Source organism: Cyprinus carpio, chromosome B22 (genome assembly GCF_018340385.1).
Source record: "Cyprinus carpio isolate SPL01 chromosome B22, ASM1834038v1, whole genome shotgun sequence".
NCBI lineage: Eukaryota > Metazoa > Chordata > Actinopteri > Cypriniformes > Cyprinidae > Cyprinus > Cyprinus carpio.
The window spans coordinates 31266959-31281911 of NC_056618.1; positions in this window are offsets into that span (position 1 = coordinate 31266959).

Below are 14953 nucleotides of genomic sequence, written 5' to 3' on the forward strand. Positions count from 1 at the left end.
AAATCAAATGTATAAATGAATAAATGAATGAATGAATAGTTGTTTGTTTACATAAATTTGCATAATAATCTCAATAAAATCATGTAAATAGATAATAGTAAGATTATAGTGTAGTTTTTTGTTTAATAATTATAAATTATAATTAACTACACTGATTTATTTATTTTTCCTAGTTTAATTTTACATTGTTTTATTTGGTACATCCAATATTTATTTATTTATTTATTTATTTATTTATTTATTGTGAACGTACATAATAAAACAATGCAAATAATAAATATAACCAGTGTAGTTTGTTTAATATAAATTATAATCTAACCACATTAACTACACTAATTATTATTATTAACAACAACAATAATAATAATAATAATAATAATAATAATAATAATAATAATAATAAAATAAGTATAGTTATTATTATTATTATTATTATTATTATTAAAACTATTTTAATATACCTTTTTGAATTCATATTAATATTTATTGTAAATAATATGTTAAACAGATAGTGAAATAATTTAAATTTTTGGGTGACCTATTACTTCTTTTGTTAGATGTAAAAATAAATCAATTTGTACCATTGACCACTTATTTCATACCTCTTGATGCGAGCAAGATTTCTGCCATCTGTTGAGTTGTTCTGAATATGAATGGGATCACAATCTCATTCCAGAACATTTCCTGAACAAATCCAGCACAAGAATCTCCATTACGACAGCTTTTGTGAAGACCCTATTTATAATTTCCCGTATATTCTGGTCAGTTTGTTCAGAAGCCAGAAGCAAGAGTGCCGTCACCTTCAAGCAGATATGTATTACCTAGAAAGAGAGTCTGGGAGAGAGAAAGGGGAAGCGCTCAGTTCAGTTCTCAGGAGCGCAGTCTTTGTGTGGTTACCATGGAAACACTCCTTTCCAACTAGAATAGCTGAAAGTTTAATATGAATACATCAGTAATTTTCTGTCATGCTGGTGGGCTAAAAAATGCTAAATTACTGGTTGCATTGTACGACAGTCTGTATTGTTTCCTGATGATAAATATGTTATTTTTGGCCTCTTTGGCACCTGTAGGCCGTGCAGTTAGTGATTTGCAATAGTTCTAATTGCCTTTTTTTAAGGACCATTTACAATAGATCTATTTATGGGGTTGGATTGGTTGATTGATTATAAACAAAATAAATAATAAATATTTTATATAAATAATAATATAAATGATAAAAGTTTGTGTCAATGTTTATTTATTTATCAGATATTCTAATCTAAATACACTGACTATATTTATTTTTTTGCTATCATTTATTTGCAGTTTTATTATGTAATTTTTAAAGAAATATAATAAAATTACATAATAAAATAATGCAAATAATAAAATAAATATAGTCTGTGTAGTTTGTTTGTTTAATATAAATAATAATTTACAAAACTCACAGAAAATCTAGGTTGTTTGTTTTTAAGATCTACATGAAATCAAATTTGACCCCATTTACTTCCTTGATGAATATTCCTGGCTTGACTGTGTGTAATTTATTGGTGCATGTTATATATATATATATATATATATATCAAATCTCACTCTGTATAGTTCCTCTTGTTGAATAACCTATTTTTTTAAAGTAAATTGGGTTGCGATTAGCTTTTCATGTTGACTTCAGAAAGATAGTTTGATAATGATCTAAAATTATAGTGTCGCTTCCCTTTTACACAATCAGCTCCTCTCCACACATCACTTTTATTTTTAATTTTTGCCATGTGGGATGTCAATTAGTTCCAAGTGTGTGTTTTTCACTTTTAGAATAATTCACATTAATTCCACTCCAATTCACCTCTCCCACAACTTCTAATGCAAAATAATGAGACCGTATCCAGGGATTAAATCAGTTTAATTGTGCGTTAGGCTTCATCCAGGTCCTTCAGTGGAATTTAATGAATAGGCTGTGATTGCAGTATAGACCTCGGGGTTAAAACATGTTTGAATGGAGGAGTCCTGTTTTCCTGCACGTCTCTTCAGGATCACTGCTGCGTCATTGCTGACTCTGGCAAAATCTATGTGTTTTAGCTGAGTTTGTGGAGTGTATAACGAGACAGAGTTGACAGTCAAAAAGTTCTCATATACAGTACAATGCGCTTTCCAACTCGTGAATTAATCACTTGATTGTTGCCGCAGTTTTTTATTGATTAATTATTATGAAAATGATGGAGGGAGGTGGTGGTGAGTTACTATGGGTTTTATAATTGTGCCAATGCCAGTGTGAATAAATAGGTAATGATTTTTGTTACAAACTTCTTTAAAAATATTTTATATAATAATAAGAATAATAATAAGAATAATAATAATAATAATAATAATTAATTTTGTTACTTTTTAATAAATAGTATTATATGGCAAAATTATTTATTACTATTAGTTATTTATTTTATTATTAACAATATTTGTTGTTGTTGTTGTTGTTGTTGTTGTTGTGTGATTTTAAAATAAATCTCGTGTAGTAAATTATTTGTTAATGATGATTTAATAGTATGTACATTCATAATAATGTAACTACAATGACTAACTTTTAATTATTGGAATTACTGTAGATTATTATTTTTTATATAATTTATTATTGCTAATTACTTTTACTCATTTAGTACTAATATTTATTGTAAGTAAATGAATAAATAAATACACAAATAAATAAATAAATCTGGTGTAGTTTATTACTATTATTTGTTTACTTGTTTACTTATCAGCCCGGCTATTTAATGTCTGTGCTTTCCGTCCTGTGTTGTCAGATTGTTTGGTGTTGTTGCCGAGTTAACTCGAGTCCCTCTCGTCTTGGCTGTTCCTGTGGATTCGGTCTTTCCCCATTTGTGGATTTTGCTGCTTGGACCACTGAGGAATCGGTTGCTTATTGGAGTCCCTGCGCTGCCAAGAGTAAACGTTGGCAGTCCTGTCTTATTTGAGGCTTGCCCTCTTCCTAATTACTTTTACTTATTTAGTACTAATATTTATTGTAAGTAAATAAATAAATAATCTAACTACAGCAGCATTAATCTGATTATTAGAATTATTACCAATCACTATTACTTCATGGCTATATTTGTTTGATATTTACTATTTATTTATATTTTCATCATGTAAATTTAAATAAGCAAACAAACTAAACTAAACTTTATTTTTATTTATTACTATTATTTGTGTTGTTTTATCATGTATGATAGATAGAGACAGAATGATAGACAGACAGAATCTCTTTCTGACTGTATCACACACACTTTCATTTTTACTTTCAAAGACGGTTCAAACATGCTTACAAGTCACTAAAGAAACCCAAGAGTGCACGAGTAGCTCTCACCATCGAGATCAAGACCTCCCTGTGAACTCCACATCCAGTCAACTTTTGAACAAACCGTTCGCTTCTGTCTGTCCTGCGGATACAGAAGCGTGACACAACAAACAAGCCGTATTGAGCGCAGGTTTCCGTCTTTCATCTTTCCTGCGCAGAGAGCAAAAATGCATTGAAACAGATTGCTGGAGCTCTCCTTTCCCCAATTAACCTGACTCTCTGGCAACCGCCAGTCACTCGTTTGCATATAGCTTATATTTGCTCAGTGCTTCTTTGATGTCGCTTCGCTATTCAGAGTCACACAAGGTGAAGTCACTGTCTTCAGGACCAAATTGATGTAGCAAGAAGAGAAAAGACAGAGTCCTCTGTCTGTTTTCGACGGCATCCGTTACCTGTCTGAACGTGTTGAGGATTGCAGAGAATGCAGAAAGCTTTCTGACGAGGCTTTTTGTTCTAGCACTTTTGCGAGAGTGCGTTTGGCCCTGCGATCCGCTTTGACTTTTATCTGTGCGCTGAGGCCTAGCTGAGGTATCTAGACGTGACTCGGAAAGTCTTTACCTGTCCATTAATCATCCTCTTGGGCTTTGAAGGGAGTTGGCAGGCCTCCTCTTGTTCAGGAGACGCCGTAATTTCAGAATATCCGGGTCTGTCTGTTCTCAAACCGTCCAGGTCTGGATCATTCGGGACCCCTGTGAAATGTAAAGTGAGATTGAAGGTGGGATAAACGCTGTGGGAATGCCAAACACAACTACTAGATAGATGCGTCATTGATGAATGAGAGCGTTTTCTGGTTTAAAACACATGGACCACTTTCTTAGAAAGATATTTTTGTATTTAATAGGAATTCATATTTATATTTCCTGCATGTTAGTTGGACCACATTTATTATTATTATTATTATTATTATTATTATTATTATTATTATTACTTTATTATTTTTTTAATGATAGAGTTCATCCCACATGCCTTATTTTCTGAGCAAACATTTATCTGTTTTGCTCAAATTTATTTTGTTAAAAGTTATTTGGTAATAATTTGATGAAATACTTATTATACATAACATATTATATTCCAAATAACTACTTGAAATAAATAATACAGTAACAATCTAACTACACTCGCTTTATTTATGCATTTATGAACATAATAATAAACCGATTTGCATAAATAATAGTTACATTGTATGTTTGTAATTAACTTATTTTTATAAATATAATATTCAAAATAAATAAGCTGGTGTAGTTAGATTTTATGTGTTTATTACTGGTAAATATTGCATTTATAACAGATAAATATTGTTTGCTTGTTCCTTTTAACTACACAAGTAGATGAATGAATGAATAAATGAATGAATGAATGAATAAAATATCTAAATGAAAAAAATCACAATATAACCTTGTTTATGTATTTATTTTGAGTCAGAGCGAGTGAGTGATAGATGAATGAATGAATGAATGAATAATCTTTCTAAATTATTAAATACAGAACCCAATCTTTATTTATTGAGTGAGTGGGTGGGTTAAGTAATTATAAATAAATAAATAAATAAATAAATAAATAAATTACCTTTTTGTTCAAAGAAATTGATCAGTATTATATTAGGGCATTTATATCACTTTAACATTTTAGACTTTTAGAAAAGTCAAAAAATAAATAAAATAAAATAAATTAAAAATAAACATTCCGGGGAAGAAAAAAAATCACAATTAATTTTACTACAGAAAAGTCCATATATTTTAATACCTATGTAAACTTTGCCCCTACAATGCTAAGCAGTCATATGTAATTACTAAATTGTTGTGAGTGAATGTTAGCATGTTGCTACATATGTTAGGGTTAACATATGTAACACAACAGCAGACTACTTCTCCACAAGCCACATGGTTTAAGTTTTTATTCATGCTCATAGCACGAACAATGCAGGTGGGTTTCGCACTAAAACGTAATATTTAGGGTTAGGGCTTTGCAAAATTATAGCATTTAACAACCACTTTTCAACATTCAGTCAACTTCTGATGGATAAAAACAAGCCCCATACTGTTCTTTCTCAATGAATACCATCAAATAAGTTACGAGTTCCCACTGTTTGTGCTCTTAGCTGCTTCCTGATCTACCAGTACAGAGCAGTGAAAGACGAATGGCCTCCGCACACACTGTGGTTAAAAATACCCATCGGCCTGTGCTTAAAAAAAAAGGAAGGATTTGCTATCCTCCTGCTAACAAAGTAGCATTTGGTGCAGCTGCCGAGATGCTAGCACTGAGGGGTTTGATAAGTGTCTTTCCTAGCGCAATCGGCGGTGTGGCTAATGGTGTTAACATGCTAGGAGCTATATCCTAGTGCAGAGTCGAGGAAAAAAAGACAAAATATAAAATCTTTTTAGCTTTGCAGTGTGGGACAGATCTGCGTTTAGCGATGTGGTTTAGCATGTAAGTGTAGCTGTTATTCATATTTATGATGGCTGGAGAAAGCCTGGCTGCAGGCTAGTAACAGAAATGGAGAGATATGTTATCGCTTGTGTGGCCTGTTTGTTTTTTTATGCAGCCTTTCTCGATGATTTTAAGAGAGCAGCCTAAAGTGGTTTGCTGGTCTTATGTGGTTTAAGCTGTTCTAGTTGATTTTCCAGCCTGGCCAAGCTGGTGTTCAGCAAGATTAGCTATTCAACTAACTCTTTCTCCCAACTGTCTGTATGTATGTGTGCCCATCTGTCTGTCTTTCTCTCTCTGTCTGTCTTTCTATCTGTCTGTCTGTATGTCTGTCTGTCTTTATCTCTGTCTGTCTGTCTGTCTGTCTGTCTGTCTCTCTGTCTATCTGTCTGTCTGTCTTTGTCTCTCTGTCTGTCTGCCTGTATGTCTGCCTGTCTCTCTGTCTGTCTTTATCTCTGTCTGTCTGTCTCTCTATTTATCTGTCTGTCTGTCTGTCTGTCTGTCTCTCTGTCTGTCTGTCTGTCTGTCTGTCTGTCTGTCTGTCTTTATCTCTGTCTGTCTGTCTCTCTGTCTGTCTGTCTGTCTGTATGTCTGTCTGTCTCTCTGTCTGTCTGTCTGTCTGTCTTTATCTCTGTCTGTCTGTCTGTCTTTATGTCTGTCTGTCTGTCTCTCTGTTTATCTGTCTGTCTGTCTGTCTGTATGTCTGTCTGTCTGTCTGTCTTTATCTCTGTTTGTCTGTCTCTCTGTCTATCTGTCTGTCTGTCTGTCTGTCTGTCTTTATCTCTGTCTGTCTGTCTGTCTTTGTCTCTCTGTCTGTCTGTCTGTCGTTGTATCTATCTAGCTATCGTTCTAGCTATAGTTCTATCTAGGTCTCATTCTGTCTATCAATCTTTTCATCTGTACACCATGAACAAAATTGTAGCTGTGGTGTCAATGCTGATACAAACAGATTTAAGTCTTTGCTATGAGCACTCAGAACTGAGTATCGGCTCATCATAGACTGTCTGCTAGTTATGGATCAGCCTGATCGTCTAATCAAGCACATTTGCCTGTACTTCATTGATTCAGACCTGAGTAATCATGTCTTCACTTGATAAATTATTCAATTAATTTGTACAACGATCCCCTCCTCTTCCCGATATAGCCATCACCATCATAATAACCCAATGCCTCTCACAACTATAGGACATTTGAAAATGGTTTATGTCCGATGCTTGTGGTTATCGGATAGGAACCTCAGTCTACACACTAATTCCTAGATCTTTATAATGTGTGAGCGACATTAATATTGTTATCCACCTCTTTCTTCAGTGCATCTATTGGATCTAACTAGGAGGTAAATATTGAATATTTTTCTATCTATCTATCTATCTATCTATCTATCTATCTATCTATCTATCTATCTATCTATCTATCTATCTATCTATCGTCACATGCACATATTTACAATATACTCACAAGGATTTTGCTGGCAATATAAAATTAAGCAGCATTAATTTTGTGGGATTTGGCAGTTTATATAAAGCATTGCTTTATCACCCAGTCCTATTGGAATGCCAGTGTAATAATACACTTTTTTTGCATAAAATATTATAAAAATTTCAAAATGTTACATCATTACATTTTATGGAAAATACATTTTGATAAATTTAGGTTTCTTTTGCATTTCAAAAAATCTGGGGTAGGCTTTTTTCTCTAGAGCTATCTTTACACTGGAAAAAGCATATATTGTGAAAAAGTGCATTTAAACAGACTTTAATGTGGCACAGGGGAGGCATAAATGTACTTGCAAAGGAATCACAATCGCAGTAAACAATGTATCATTCTTGTGAATGTTATGTTTTTTTGAGAAAATGTTGCTGTCTGTGTTGATTCACATGCACAGCTGATACTGGAGGGGAAGCATGCAGGGCATAATTTGTGCCGGAACAGGCTGGATCCGGCACTTCCAGAATTTGATCATGCATCTATTTCAATGACCTCACATGCCTCTGAAGGAAAAAAAATGCTATTTTCTGTATGTTTCATTTGAAATCAAGTATAATATTAATAAAGTTAAATAAAACCAGTTCCTTCACACCATTATAACTAAGCTGTCTAGACAAGTGCCTGACCTTGGGTGTCAAACACACTCTTTGCCTTCCAAACCCACTGATATCTAAATCTTTATACACTATTAGCCTTTTAAATACCTTTTTTTTTTCTCACCAAGTGTGTTGGTTTTATAATGGTGGCTTGCACAATATTTGCAAGCATTTTAGAGGGTGGGCTTTGGCAAACCTAATCTCGTCACACACATACACACCTCAAACACACAAAGGCCCCTCTGTTTGCCTGTTTCTCTGCACAATGGCACGCCACCCTTGATTTAAATCAGCAAGAGCAGCGTGTGTTATCAAAGCACGGGCACATACTTCTCCATTCCATGAATAACACCACCGGCAGGCACAAACTGACACATAACACATTAACTCAGCTTGAGCAGACTGTGTTGACAGTTTTGAGTCTTCCTTAAAACACCTAATTTATGTAGGATGACACTGTGGCATCAATGTACACGTACACTTGTCGGCAGTTGGCTGTGATTAAATCAGCTTGAACCACAACATACTGACGTTTAGTTGATAATTTTAGTCATATGTGGGCAATTTTGGTTGAAAAATGTAACATAATTGCATAATTGTAACATAACATAATCTGCTTCTTCTGAAGTACATTAGTTCCACTGTGGCTTTATTCTCTTTTCTGGAAGATTTTAACAAACAAACAAAAAAAAAAGTTTTTACTGCTTTGCAATTACCAGTATTTACGTGCATAAATGCAAATCTAGTTATGAGAACATGTTATGTCTTTTGTCCAGGCTTTGTAAGATGGTTTGGTTTAACTGTACATAATAACCTTGGGAATGATTGAAGGACCTAGCAGACAAGTCAAATGGTGCCATACAGATGTGAAAACCCTACACTTTGCGATCCATTATCAAGGGAGAAGCTGCACTCACTGCAGGAAAAAAATCAATAACTACTTCAGAACTAACTGCGCTTTCAGGTAAGACAGTAGAAATCACAGTCATTGAAGCACCTATTTAACGAGATTGCCGATTATTGGTGTGGGGTGCGAACCCTTCATCTGAGGTTGTCTAGCATCCAGAAGCAGGCTATGGGTACTGTTGACAACAAAACCCTCTTTGATTCATTGCATCTTATATGTGGTTCAAATGAAAAGGGACCAAAATTAACCAAACATTATAATATCCTGTTGGAGGGCAAGGCTTATTCTGCATCAACTAAACTGAAGACATGTGCATACAATGAGTTAAATGGTTGTGGACATTTCCTGTGGTTGTTTTTTTTATTATTATTTTTATGAGTCTTATGAGTGCCAATCCCTTCTGGGAAAAGAAGAAAGAAAAAAAAACTTGATTAGGTTATGGTAGCTGACAAGCTTAAATACTGTACTATCTGGTGGGCAACTGATGAATTGGCTCATAATCTTGCAACAAAACTTGAGCTGGTAGACTTTTAGGTGGCTGACCAGCTCAACTCCCAGCTGGAGGGATTAACCTGGCTACCCTTGTAGACTATCTTGGACTGGCAACAAACCAGCTACCTTGTTCCAGTGACTAGTAAAAATATATTGGAATTGTTAGATTCAATCTGCTTTGTTACAGTTGCTTGTAAGTTTATTTTGATTTTGTTTAAATTGTTTTGCTGGTTTAGGTGTGTTTGATTAGGTCTGGAGCTAAACTCTGCAGCACAGTGGCCCTCCAGGAACTGTTTGACACCCTTAAGTTTGATACACCTCTTCTAAACCATGATTGTTCAGAAAATGGCCACGATGGACTAGTTAGAGACCAGAAACTATATATGAAAACCAGATAGACTACCATTAAATGGTTTCTAGCATGTATTATCTGGTTTAGGTTGTAAACTACAACTACTAGCTGGCAGGGCTTAATTCACTAACCTGGTAGACCAGCTTGACCCCCAAGACCAATCATGACCACCTCAGAGACCACATCTGACCATAGCTTTAGGCTGATCGAAATGCTAATGTACTTCTAAATGTAGACAAAATTCCCTTTTAGCTGAAATATGCAAGATGGTACTCACTATGACCTAAAGCAGTTAGAAAACAACAAGCATATGTCAAACCACAACTACCACCATGAACTTGTTTAATCTGGACTCTACAGCTGGGAAATCAAACACATCAAATTGAACCCCTTAACCCCGTGTTGCATGAGTGAATTGGAGCAGTGCATGCTTCAGTCTCACATACATGCTTGTCATCTTTTCTCTTGCAGAAAATGTGCATTTTACATGCCAGAATTGAGTCCCGGTTCTGATGTGAGAATCTCCACATGCTTGAGAATCACACTTTTCCAACAGCCCTTCAATCAACAAGCAGTTCACACTTCTCAGTTATGTATAACACTCACAATATAAATATCAAGCCTCGTCAAAGCTTGGAGATAAAACTCTTACCCGGTAGCTCTGGTGTCATAATTGGCAGGAGATATTTATGATTATACTTATGTTCATGTGGCTGAGAAGATCAAAAATAGTGGCCAAAGAGACACTGTTTCACATCGGCCCATCTTCCTTCACACACCCTTTTCGCTGCAATGACTGCGGCACTCCTTTTGGATTCTGTTGGCTGGGCCCACATTGTTCTCAAAGGTTATTTTTGTGGCATGAACAGAATACGGATTAAGACCACAGAGTTACAAACAGCAAAGCAGATTCAGCCCTGGATTAAATCCAGGGATGGTGTCTGGAATCTGAAGGCTTAGCCGCGCATCTGCCGCTGGTCTGACAGGTATGGGAGAGACATTTCAAATGAGTTCCTGGGTGGTAATCTTGTTGCATGACTGCACTTAAGAGAGAAGTTTCAAGAAAAGTCATTCTGACAATAGATCTTCAAACTGCATCTTGCGCTAAGGTGAGTACTGATTTGTTTATGGCATGCTGGTTTTCTTTGGCAGCCTTTCAGCGTGCTGATCCAAGGCCAGTTCATCAGTCATGCAACAATAACAGAGGTTGAGTTTCAGCCCTTGCGGTTGGGTTAAAACCACTGTTTGACCCACTCGTAGGGTAGTATAGATCAAATCAGGAGGCAAGACAAAAGAAACCGGTCTTATTAAAGGATATCTAAGTGGAAATATAAGTTGCACCCACTGCCAACCATCCTGCATGATTCACTGTAAACTCTGTGTTGGGTCTTTCTCACATTCCTAGTATTTAATGGAGCTTTGTGTAATTACTGTACTTGCTACAGAAGCGCAAACTCCAATCCCTCCAAGTGGTCAGAGACAGCTGAATAAAACACAGATGGTGTGTTTTATACAACCAGGTGCTGGTACAAGGGGGAAAAAATGGTAACTCCTTCAGCCTTAGCAAGCAGAAAAATTAGAAGAGAGGGACTGAAAACCATGGATATGTTAAAATTCACAGTAAAAACGTACAATCTCTGAGACGTTTTAACTCAAACTTCATTGTGATTGATTTTATAGTATGGTGGAAACTCGTACCCAGTGGGATCAATTAGTTTGCAAAACTTTTCTCGGGCGTAATGTAGCTGATTCAGGTTGTAGTTCAAAATCCATTTGCAACTTTATTGAGAGAAGATAACATCAGTCGAGGTAGACAAATTCAAATTGAAATCCAATTTTCTTAAACAAAATGGACAAAATGGACAAAACTAGGCAGACCCAATATATTCACACAAAAAATGTTGAGAAGTGCAATTGGCAGGCGTATGCAAGAATTCACAATGTACAAGAAACATACTTAACACATAAATGTCATGGCAACAAACTCAAGTCAAATATTATGCAGGCGTTTAAATTTATTTGCAAGAACTAGGGCAAGACGCAGAGTTTGAAGCAGCTTATTATAAAACAGAATGTAAATCACTTCATACATAAAAGTATATCTATTTTTTGGTTCATTTCTAGATGGAAACATCTACAGATAACTTAAAAGAATGCCTAGAGATATTTTCGGATTGGTTAACATTATTTTCTGTGTCTGAGTGACTTTGGATGAAAAGACAAATTCAGAGGTGAAGTAAATTGCTTAAAAATTACAAACAAAGACAGTTTCTTTTACATTAACCATGAGGTCTCTTCTCATATACTTATGCTTGTGTTTATAAATAATTTACTGCCATCTTTAAAAAAAAATCCAGTTGCCACACACCTGCCGACATCATCATGCACAGCTCATCTAATATGGTCTCACCTGTCAGGGACCTTTGTGCCTGGAGCTCTGCTGCATCATAAATTTTTTGTCACTTACTGTCTGTCTGTCTCCACTGTGCTCACAACCTCTGCCTTCTCCCAAAGGACACCATCTCCCTATCTTCCTCTCTCTTCACATACTTACTGCCACACTGTGCGGGTTTTTTGACTATCTCTGGAGAGCTCAAGATGATGCGTCAAGTAAGGTCAAGTCTTTAAAAAAACTGAATTGTTGTAAAAACAAAACATATTTGCAATTTAAGAGGCAACTTAAATTAAAAAAAAAGTGAAAATTCAAATGATATATATATATATATATATATAAAAAAAATCTTGATATAAGAATTATTTCAAAAAAAAAAAAAAAAAAAACTTTGATAATGTTTAATTAGTGTATTTCTACAATGGTATTTGTAACTGAAAACTTTTGCCTTTGTGTGATGTTACATCCACACCAGTAGGTGTCAATATGACATGTTTTATCACCAATGACAATAATAATAATAATAATAATAATAAAATAAAAATCTGAAAATTACTTGCAAAAGAGTATTCTGGTAGCCAGAAACGTTTGTGTGGAAAACACTGATTTTGCGTGATGTTTAATACCTGTAGGTGTCAGTATAACATTCAAGTCCTTTGTATTTTTGTCCATCAAAATATAAACCAAAAACTGTGATATACATTTATAGGCATTTCTGGATTGGAAATGGTAACTGAAAATGTGTGTTTGTACATCCGCACCAGTAGATGTTAGTATGATGTTCAGGGCTACTGCTTTATCCAGCAGCAAAATAAAAAATATATATTTTGGTGTAGAATTTGTTGTATAATATTTGACAAATACACCAGAAAATTAGATATTCTACAATGGCTCTGGTAGCCAAAACATTTTATCTTGCATAATGCTTCTTCCACAACAATAGATGGCAGTATGAGGTTTAAGGCGTCTGTATTTTTGTCCATCACAACATTAAAAAAAAATGCTGAGTACCAGAAACTTTTTTGAAGAAAATAAATAAAAATGTTATATATATATATATATATATATATATATATATATGTATATATATATATATAGACTACAGTGAAACAGCCTGTAATTTGTTTTGCTACAGTGAAACAGCCTGTAATTTGTTTTGACAAGATTGGCATGCTAGAACATGGTAAGTGATTTTACCTAGTAGCTAGACTACGTCATCTTTGACAGATAACTGCAAACATAATGCAAGTGTTGTTTGGAGAAGTAAACACTGCATAAAATGTAGTACAAATGCTAATACTTGAAACATGATGCTTATTATTTAAAGTGTATATGAAAATGTATTTAATGTGTATTATAAACCAAACCATTTCAAATGCTCACTGATAGACCAAATGTGGGCTTTACTCACATTTTTACCGATATTTTACTTAGACCAGATATTTACTGCTATAGGGTGATCTAGCTGCTTTCTCCTTGTGGCAAACTGGTGTTAAGCCCTCTACCTTAAACTTGTCCAAAACCATTCAGAAACCTTCAAAGAGACCAATTTAACCAACTTGTTCATGACAGGCTGGTTTAATTAAGCTACTTTTTAGCAGGGTTTATTTTATTACCTAAGCCCATGCTCTCATAGACAGTTACAAAACATCTGAAGAAAAGCACTTTGTGTATCTGTTTCCAAATACATTCATCAGTAAAAACAATACTATATTTGGAAACCAACCCCAATTCAGCACAGTAACCTAAAATGCGTAAGGCATCTGTTTGCTTGCACCACAAATGCACTGACACAAATATTACGCAACAATGCCTGCATTAAACACACCAGAATACACACGTTGAGTGTAGAGCATTGTTTGCGGTTACGATAGAGGGGTCCATATGTGACTGATTTCACCTTGGCTGGAGATTTCTCCAGTCTAACCAGTACGTAATCATCCTTGTAAAATGTTTATGAGAGCCACCGCTGTTTCCCATGATTCCATTCTTCACCCACTCGCCGGCGTGCTTGCTGAAAATGAGAGTTATAGCCGTGCGCACACCTGCGGTCCGCTGGGCTGGCTGCGGCCACTGATGTTGTTTTGGGTGGAGGGGGTCGGGGATTGGTAGGTGGGTGCGGGCGGTCCTGAGATGGGGCTATTACATTAGCTGGGTTTGATTGGGAAGCTGAAATTGGAACATATTCCAAGGCCTCTTACACAAACCCTGACAACTATAAATCTCCCAGCCAGCCTTGCACTTGGTGCAGGAGGCAAAAGACAGCCGCTGTTTACTCAGATTTCCAGCATGCCCCTCAAGCCCACCCGCTCCCACAGGAGATGGTCCATCCTTTTTTTTTCTGAACGCCCATCACTGCACCAAATTGCTTGGGTGGGCGAAGCACTGGCCTGCTCAAATTCCTGCCCTCTTTCAGCCTGTCTTCATGGCAGATGTCTGCACATACCATACATTTGAGTAATAGCTGTCTCTCTGCTACATTCCAAGAAATGTTACATTCCCCATGTATGACATATTGGCGCCAAATGTATTAGGACACTTGAAAATGTGTAAATGTCAATAAGTGATGAAATGTCGTTTTTGAAATGTCAGTTCTGGAAGTTAAAATATGTTTTCATAGTGTGATTAAAGTTTAATTCCTCATGATATGTCCCTCTTTAGTTTGGCTTAAGTGTCCAGATACATTTTGGGACCACTGTGTTAATGTTAAAAATGTTTGGACTTACAAATTGTGCCGGAAAATGTCACACCATCCACAATGACCTCTGCATTCTTGCCGCTGGTTTATCTTAAAAAAAAAAAAAAATAGTGGCTATAGGCTTACTGCTTTGTAACTTTTTTCTTGTAACAATTATTATTATTATTATTATTATTATTTCAAAATTATTATTATTATTGTTATTTTTGTTTAATATTTGTGTTTTGGCGCTCTTTAATGTGACAGATACCTCATTTCAAAAGGCAGCACATAGCACAC